A 9,410-nucleotide genomic window follows, 5' to 3' on the forward strand; every position below is an offset into this window, starting at 1 on the left:
CCATTAATCTTTCTATCAGAACTTACAAAAAGATGTGTAAAGTTTATAAGATTGTCAATTAAGTAGTAAATTGAATTTTGTTATTAATATTTGTCTTCGTGATAGAATGTATCTTAGATTCATCTGTCAATTCCAACAAAACTGGTGTATAATCTTCATATGCATATTAAGATGCCACTTATAATATATAGACATGGGTACAATAATATATAGACATGGATACAAGTGTTGGTATGTTGTTCTAATTCTGGAAATAGAGCAACATACTTTTTTACAAGTAAAGATTTTAAATTAAAGAAAAAGATTTTTTCTTTTGTAGACTCTGATAGGTTTTTATGCATTGAGATGAAAGAAAGATTATGAAAGATTGCAATCTCCCTCCTTCACATTATGGGTACTCTTTCAATACAAATTCCTCACAATTTGCAATCTTGATTCCAAATAATATGGAATTCGGTCTCTTAATGGGTTTGCCTAAAAACCTCTATTTCTTGGACATAGCTGGTGAAATTGCTTTCCTCATAGACAAACATACAAAATGATTTCTAATTGCAACTTAATTGCTTTTAGGTCACTTCACTAATAAAACATTATATATATATATATATTAAATCCACCTTTTTGTCATTTCAGGTACCTTGAATCTCATTTTATGTTGGATATACTTGCACGTGTGCATTCATACATTAATTAATTACAAAATGATAAATTATTATTTTTATATTATGCTAACTGAGATTAATGAACTGTATGAATTAATATTAGGCGTTGGGTAGAAAAGAACTGAGGTGCCTTTCGCTAAGTAGATTGGTTCGAGTACGCAAAGTATTGAAATTCTATTGACCATTAGAAAATGGCATTCAAGTCGATTATCTATTTTCAAGGATTATAAAATTAATTGTTGTTGAAGTGTATTCCACACATACGACTGCATTGTAACATCCCAAAATTTAATACCAAAAATTTTATTTTTAATTTAATAATTCATAAAACGGATTATTGAAAACATCATGAAGTTATCTCATATCATAAAAACTCATAAGTCATGTCTCAAAACATGTCATAATATAATAATGTTAGAGTACAAAATCCCAAGAATCTCATATGCGGAAAATTGTGTGTGTGAAGCGTTGCTACCGTGCCGGCTCCTTTCCCTTTGAAGAAGAATGACCTGAAACAAAAACTGAAAATTGTAAGCACAAAGCTTAGTGAGTTCCCCCATCATACCACATATCATACAATAAACATACTGTCTAACATATCCGGGTACTGGACTACCCCTTTGGTCTCTTTCAACCGGTAACTTACCTAGCATATGTAACGACCCAAAATTTAAGACCAAAAATTTCTTTTAATAAAACATTACTTTAAGCAAAGACATCATTCCAAAACATAATTTGAGTATAAGTTTTCAAAACACATGTTCATTATCAGAGTAAACATTCCCAGGTTGGCTAATCTATAGTGTGTGTGCCATGCGCTCACCCCGAGCTCTTCCCTCCGCTACCGGAAGTACCTGAAACCAAAACTGAAAACCATAAGCACGAAGCTTAGTGAGTTCCCCACCCTACCACATACCATACAATCACATATCATACACACTGCCGGACAATTCTGGGGTGCCCGACCTACCCGATACGACCATTCTAGGGTGCCGACCTACCCGTGTCAAGCCGTTCTAGGGTGCTGACTACCCATGTCAAGCCATTCTGGGGTGCTGACTACCCATGTCAGGCCATTCTGGGGTGCTGACTACCCATCGGTCCTAACGATCGAACTTGGGGACTATTCCCCTCCTACTACCACTATCACATATAACATAACTTGCCAGCATATAAACGTATCATCACATACTGTCAAACGTTTCTGGGGCATCTGACTACCCTCCGGTCCTAACAACCGAACTCTACCGATGAGTCATGGAACCCCATCCATGCTCCTACTGATAGTGAGATACGGGCCCAGCCCACACTCACTTTTTCCCTAACTTGGGCCTCGCCCCTGATCTGCTGCTAATGAGATGTGGAACACCATCCACACTCTGCAATTGGTGAGACACAGGACCTCGCCCACACTCACCTCCTTACCAGGCACATACAAGTATCACGCAGACAACAAGTATAAACTATCACATAAACCACTCCTTGGGCACCCGCCTTCTATCATTGGACCTCGTCCCGAATATCTTACTAGCATACTGTGCCTAGGGCTAACCCCCGGGTCTTCTACTCATAACTACATGGGCCGGTATTGTGGCCGTAGACCCATTCATACAAAGGGAAACTCACCTGCACTGGCTGAATTTGCTGATGATCCCACTAGCCGCTGCCCGGCAACTCTCTGAACTCCTGCTCCACCCGCTCCCCGAGCTACCAATAAGAATGCAACACTGAGTCAAACTGACCCCCGAAAGACTACCAAGTCAATTCTGGTCAAAGTCAGAGTCCTGGTCAAAGCCAACCTTCCAGGTCAACCCTACTCGCCGAGTCACCCTATTGACTCGCCGATTTCATAAGTTCAGAGTCCTTCCACTCGCGACTCTACTCGCTGAGTCAGTCCAGACTCGCCGAGTCTACCGATTTCCGAGTCCTGACCTGTCCAACTCACCGAGTCTCTAATCGACTCACTGATTCGAGTCTAAACTCGAAGGGTTTGGGGTTTCGCGACCTGACTCGCCGAGTCCAAGAACAGACTCGCCGAGTCCAAGACATCCTTCAACAGACTCGCCGAGCTGTTCTTCCAACTTGCCGAGTTCCTGCCCAACTTCATCTGACTCGACGAGCTGTTCATCCCACTCGTCGAGTTCCTCCAAATCTTCATGCTACTCGCCGAGTCCACTCAAAGGAATCGTCGAGTCCATTCAGATCTCCATACATGCATAGGACTTTTGAGTCATGCATGGACTCCAAACTGTAGATCTACCCTTCCCAAGCCTATTCCTCACGTAAAGTTGCAAACTTTACGTATAGAGAAGGAGATCTAGGCAAAATACACCACAAACTAGGGTTTAAGGCAAGGAGGCTCCATAATCAACTCAAGGGCTGCTACTTTACGCTTCTCAAGACCATAATATGCTTAGATCTGAAGTAGCAACTCCAGATCTGGCTTCTAACTCAAAATAATAACATTATGGCTAAAAGCCCCGACAACCACACATAGATCTAGGTGCAAAAAGGGTCCAGGAACTAGTTTATTACCTCCAAATGCTCAGAATGAATTCACAATCCCAGATCTATAGTCCCTTCTTGCTCCTCCAAGTTCCTTCTTCCTTCTCCAAGCTTTAATGCACCTTCCAAGGCAACAAATGGCTCAAATAGAGGATATGGCGGCTAGGGTTTAATGTTATGGGTGAAAGAGGCAGCAAAGGAACCCTAGGGGAGAGAATGAGGCGCTTAAATAGGCTCCAAGTCCCGAATTTAGGGTTTTCCTCGCACAGACCAGACTCGCCGAGTCCACTTGGCCGACTCGCCGAGTTGGTCACTTACACCTCGACCCGGATCCCGCTCGGACTCGCCGAGTTCCTCCTTGAACTCGTCGATTCGCCCCTAAAAATTAGGGTTTTCTTTCCTTTCTTGGCCATCAAAACTTTGGGTGTTACAGCATATCAGGGTGCTGGCCTACCCCTTCGATCCTTTCGAACGGTACCTCGCCTAGCATATCAAGGTGCTGGCCTACCCCTTCGGTCCTTTCGATCAGTACTGTGGACTATTTCTCCCCCTACTTCTACCATATAACATCCTAGCTGATAAACACAATTCATATATTGCCTAGCTTTTCAAGGTGTTGGCATACCCCTTCGTTCCTTTCGACCGGTACTGGAGCCTATCATACCCCTCCTACCACTATCACATAATATCATAGCATACTGGCACATAAAGCATAACATATAATATCACAAAGACAATCATCTCTACTATAACTCTTACTAGTGGGCCGGCATTGGTGCCTTCGAACCACTTTTACTTGAAGGTAACTCACCTCAAATGTCGTGTAGTAGCTGAGCTGTCATCGTCTCTGGGATCAACTCCTCTTAAACTCTTACACATAAAAATCTCCTTTAATCCTCGACCGAAAGTCAAAGGATCTGAGGAACAAGAGGGTGGAATTAGTAAAGGTGCAATGGCACCACCGAAAGGGTTCGGAATGGACTTGGGAGCCGGTGGAAGAAATGATGGAGCATTACCCCAAGCTGTTTCAGGATCGAGCAGCAGACTTCGAGGACGAAGTCTAAAATAAGTGGGGGAGATTTGTAGCACCTGGTTCCTAGTACGTAAAATTTATCTAAGTATTTTACATTTTTAGCCTTGGACTCGGCGAGTTGTAGGCCCGACTCGCCGAGTGGAGACGGGTTTGGGAGCATGTTTAAGTTGGCGACTCAGCGAGTCCACATTCTGGACTCGGCAAGTCCCAGCTGTCTGATGAAACCCTAAATTTCAAGGGTTTGCACCCTATTTAAACCCTCTTATCCGCCCCCAAGCTCGCCCCTTTCACCCTCAGAGCTCCCAACATCGTTCAAACCCTTATTTCTTGTGAGATTGAAGTGCATTGGTGTGTTTCTTGAAGATTTTGAGAAGAAAGAAGAGTAGATCAAGAAGAAAAGAAGGAGGCCAGGCATCTTTGTGTTATCTCAGTGATTTCCTTGAGGTATAACTCGGTTTCCCTCTGTTTTCATGCTTATAGTCCCTTATAGCTCCATGAAAGTCCTTCTTGAGCCTTTCCCCAAGCTTGATTGTGTATTAGGGTTTGTAATAAGTTGTTTAGCCTCTAGATCTAGGCATGATTGAGCTCCAGGAGCTTGGATCTACTGCCTTTATGGAGCCATATTGCATGAAAGCCCTAGATCTACTCTTTTGGTGCATTTTGAGCCCTAAAACCTTCATTGGTGATTATTTACACGTAAAGTTGGAAACTTTACGTGTTATTCATGCCCTAGAAACCCAGATCTATGAATGGCATGAGTTGGATTCAAGCAAAATCGAGTATATAGTATTTGCATGTAACAGACTCGGCGATTCGTTCATCGGACTCGGCGAGTCGAGTCGCGAGTCCCCGAGTTTCCCCCCCCCCCTTTTCGTGTTTGCGGGGTGGATTAGTGAGTCATGGGGTGTGACTCAGTGAGTCGGAAGCTAGACTCACCCATGAAGAAACTCGGCGAGTCAATGCCTTGACTCGGCGAGTTCAAGGCAATCTTCTTGCCTCAAGAACAGACTCGGCGAGTTGTTCATGCAACTCGGCGAGTCTCAGCGTAGCATGTTCTTCGGATGAGTCATGGGGTGTGACTCAGTGACTCGACGAGTAGAGTCGGGATGATGGTCAATCGAATGAATAAGGACTCGGCGAGTTGGCAAGCCAACTCGGCGAGTCGGGTCAACTGGCAGTTGACTTTGACTTTGACTCTTGGTTTGGTTAGGGGTAAATGGTCATTTTACCCTGAGGTCGGTTAGCAGTATTTGACTAAGTGTTTTGTGGGAATTATAGCCAGAGGATTTCCGGAGCAGCAGCAGCAGAAGACAGTCAGTTCCCACACCGATCAGCAGCTACTTTGAAGTGAGTTACCTTCTAGTAGCGGTGGGTCTACGGCCACAATGTCGGCCCACCAGTAGGAGTTGTATGATAGATGATTGTCTCTATGATATTCATCTAGGGTTGCTACTACCTGTGTTATGTTATTGTGCTAGTATGATACGATGCTATGTGCTAGTGACAGTAGGGGGGAGATAGTCCCCCAGATTACCGGTCGATAGTGTCGAAGGGGTGGTCATGCCCATCCATGCTAGATAGATTATATGATATATGTGTTATGTGGTAGTAGTAGGGGGTGAAATAGTCCCCAGTACCCGGTCGAGAGGACCGAAGGGGAGACCAGCACCCAGATATGCTAGTCAGTATCTGGTCGAGAGGACCGAAGGGGAGGCAAGCTCCCATATATACTGGTCAGTATCCGATCGAGAGGACCGAAGGGGAGGCCAGCTCCCAGATATACTAGATAGTATCCGGTCGAGAGGACCGAAGGGGTAGGTCGGGCACCCAGATATGCCTGACAATATATGTATGTTATGTGATTGTATGGTATGTGGTATGTTGGGGGAACTCACTAAGCTTCGTGCTTACAGTTTTCAGTTTTGGTTTCAGGTACCTCTTCTTCGAAGGGGAAGGAGCTGGCGCGGTAGCGGTACATCACACACATGCTTGTATTCCGCATCATGAGATCTTCCTGGGGATTTGTACTCTGACACTTTTATGTTTTATAAAAATGTTTTCCAGACATGCAATATCTTTTGTGAAATGATATGATCGTTGAACGTTTTACTCCTAATGTTTTGCTAAGTACATGTTTAAAAATGAAATTTTTGGCTCGTATTTTTGGGATGTTACAAGTTGGTATCAGATCCCTGGTTTGAGGGATTCGGACACACCTTCGGGGGTGTCCGAACTCAAATCAAGGGATTAAAAGATTTTAAAGAAGAAAATGTTTTCTAAAAAGCTAAGTAAAGAGTTTTAAGAAGGAACAAAGTCTGTGATGTGTGCGACCGGCCGAGCTCAAGTAAGTATTCCCCAAAATACCCATACAAGCTTATGTTATGTTTATCAGTTTCAGTAGAACAACATGCTAGATTAGGACTAAGGATCTAGGAGTGATGCCTTATGTGCATGCTTTATGTGCTTCAATGTATGAAAACTGAATGCAAGAATTGAGTAGACAACAGTAGGATAGCCTGTTTAGGTTATGCCTGATAGTATGAGTTTAGCATTGTATGCTAGTCAGTTTCTCTTTATGAGGGTGGATTTGCTTGAGATTGTTTCCTGTTGTTTGAATGCTGCTTGCTTTGTGCTTCGTGGGACTCTGAGTGATGGGAGTTAGACATTAGGTGAATACGTCACGTCACATGTGATCAAGGTTGAATAATCTTAGAGTGCTGGATTTGGCTCTATTGCGCAACTCTTGTCCGAGTCTAACCGTTGTAGAGCCGAGTCTGTTACTCGAATGATTATCTGAGCCTCACCACATGTGATGGTATTCAGGTAATGGCTAACTGGCATTGCAAGGATGCCTTCATCAGCTGAGGACCGGGTAGGGTGGAGTTAGAGATTTTCCTAGGGCAAGCCTAGGATGAATATAGCAGTGATCAACGGTAGTGAGAGGGAACTGGTGGAGTCAAGGCAGCCCTTGGAGAAGGTACGGATAGATGTGGAAGGTGTTGGATTAGTGTCTAAGTCCATAACTATTTTGGTATGTACTTGACCCGATGGTGCATGGTCCTTTTGGGTTGCCTTCACCAAAGCAACTTGATAGGTTGAATAATGGAGAGAAAGGATTAAATATGATTTATTAATATATTATGAGGATAATATATTAAAGGAGAAATTATATATTTTAATTAATATTAGTCAAGAATTAATAAGAATTAAGTTTGTGGCTAAAAGAAACTAATTAAACTTAAGGGACTGGAATTGTAATTATAAGATAATTGCAATTGGGCCATGGATTACCTTATATTATAAGGTTGGATGAATTCTATGGGGAAACCCATTAGAAATCGTCCAAGGCTTGTTAAGGAAGGAGTCCATGGGTTGCTTAGGGCTTAAGCATCCAAATTTGGGTTTCCTTGTTAGATAACCCTAATAGCCTCACTATTTAAAGAACCCTTATGTCCTAAAAATGTAGTGAACTGGTTGATTAGGGTTTCCACATGTTTTGGGCAGCCTCCTTCTCTTCTCTTCTCTTCTTCATCCTCTTGCTCTTAGTGTTTGTGAACCATTAGAGGAGTGACATTTGTGACTCTAAGCTTTCTAAAGTCATTACAAGGAGGAATTGTGATTGTTATTGCTACATAACAATCAAGGTAATATCTTAAACTCATTCTTATGTTAATATGATTACTTGTATGCTAGAACTAGGGTTTATAGTCTTGGATGAATTGCATGTACAATAGAGAAACCTATATCCAAGCATAGGGTTTGTATGAGCACATAGGATGTTCTTATAGCCAAAACCCATCAGTGGTATCAGAGCCTTTTTTTGGTTTCTATTGTATTGATGCCTTGTATGTTTGTTCAAGTTGAAAAATTCGATTTTTGTGAACCTGCCTGATGAACTCGGCGAGTCCCATTGTGGACTCGGCGAGTAGGCCCCTACTCGGCGAGTCCATAGGGGTACTCGGCGAGTTCAAACGTCAGAAAGAGGGGATTTCGGGATTTCTTGCTGTTTTACTCATGGATACTTGCCTTATCTGATTTAAGTCATTAAAATCCGATTTTATACATATTCATGAGTATATCCTTGATTAAACAAAAGATAATTACCAATTGATTATATAATAACTTCCTTATATGATTATAGTTGATTATTTGTATTAATTGGGTAACTTATTTTGCAAGAAATTGAAATTAGGTCAAATATAGATAATGATAAAATTAATTGTATAATTTATATTATTTGTTATTTGATCCTTGTGTTATGAAAAGTTTCAATTTTTCCCCTTTAAGTTTTATAGTTTAAATTTGAACTCAAAAGTTTTGTTTTGAAATTTAAATAGTTGAAACCCTAATGTTTTGAAAAAGGTTTCAAAACTTGCTCTCAAGTTTTGGAATTTAAATTTTAATTGAAAAGTTTGATTTTGAAATATTTAAATTCTAAACCCTAATGTTTTGAAATGTTTCAAAACTTGCCCTCAAGTTTTGGAATTTAAAAGTTGATTAAAAGTTTAATTTAGGAATGTTAAATTCTAAAACCCTAGTGATGTTTTGAAAAATTCACATCACACCCTTATGTTTTTATTAATTAATTAAGGTGTATAATTAAAAGTGGTTTAATAAATCCATAAAGTTATGGTTTACAATTTAATTGAATTAAAAGTATAATTGTTAAATTTGACCACCTAGTATTTTAAAAGTATAAAATACACCTTATACTATATATAACATTAAAAGTCTAACATTATATATATATATATATATATATATATATATATATATATATATATGTATGAGTAAAAGTCAGTCTTACCGTTAGTAGGCCTCATTCACGAAGCTGGTCTATAAGGGGTGTTTAAGGAAATTGCCTATAAAATGGCGATTGAATGGGTATCCACTCTTACCCACCGCACTCTTGACTAGTGGAGGGTCGTTAGCCGAACGGGTAGGATAGGACAGAACTTTCCATTATGAATATAATGAAGTACAAAAGTAACTAAATGTTTTACAAATTCCTAATCTTAGTTACTTTAGGCAAAAGTGAATTGATGCAATTCCATGAAATTACACTTTGTGCCCTTGCGAAGACGTTAGTGGAGCGTGTGTAGTTTACCGACACACTAAATGGTTCTAAGCAAAGGTAGCAAAGGGTGACTCAATGTTTGTCATAGTTCGGTGGAGCGTGTGTGGTTTACCGACACATCGAATAGGTGACT

The sequence above is a fragment of the Lactuca serriola genome, chromosome 5, assembly GCF_051521515.1.
Source record: "Lactuca serriola cultivar US96UC23 chromosome 5, Lser_US96UC23_V15, whole genome shotgun sequence".
Taxonomy (NCBI): domain Eukaryota; kingdom Viridiplantae; phylum Streptophyta; class Magnoliopsida; order Asterales; family Asteraceae; genus Lactuca; species Lactuca serriola.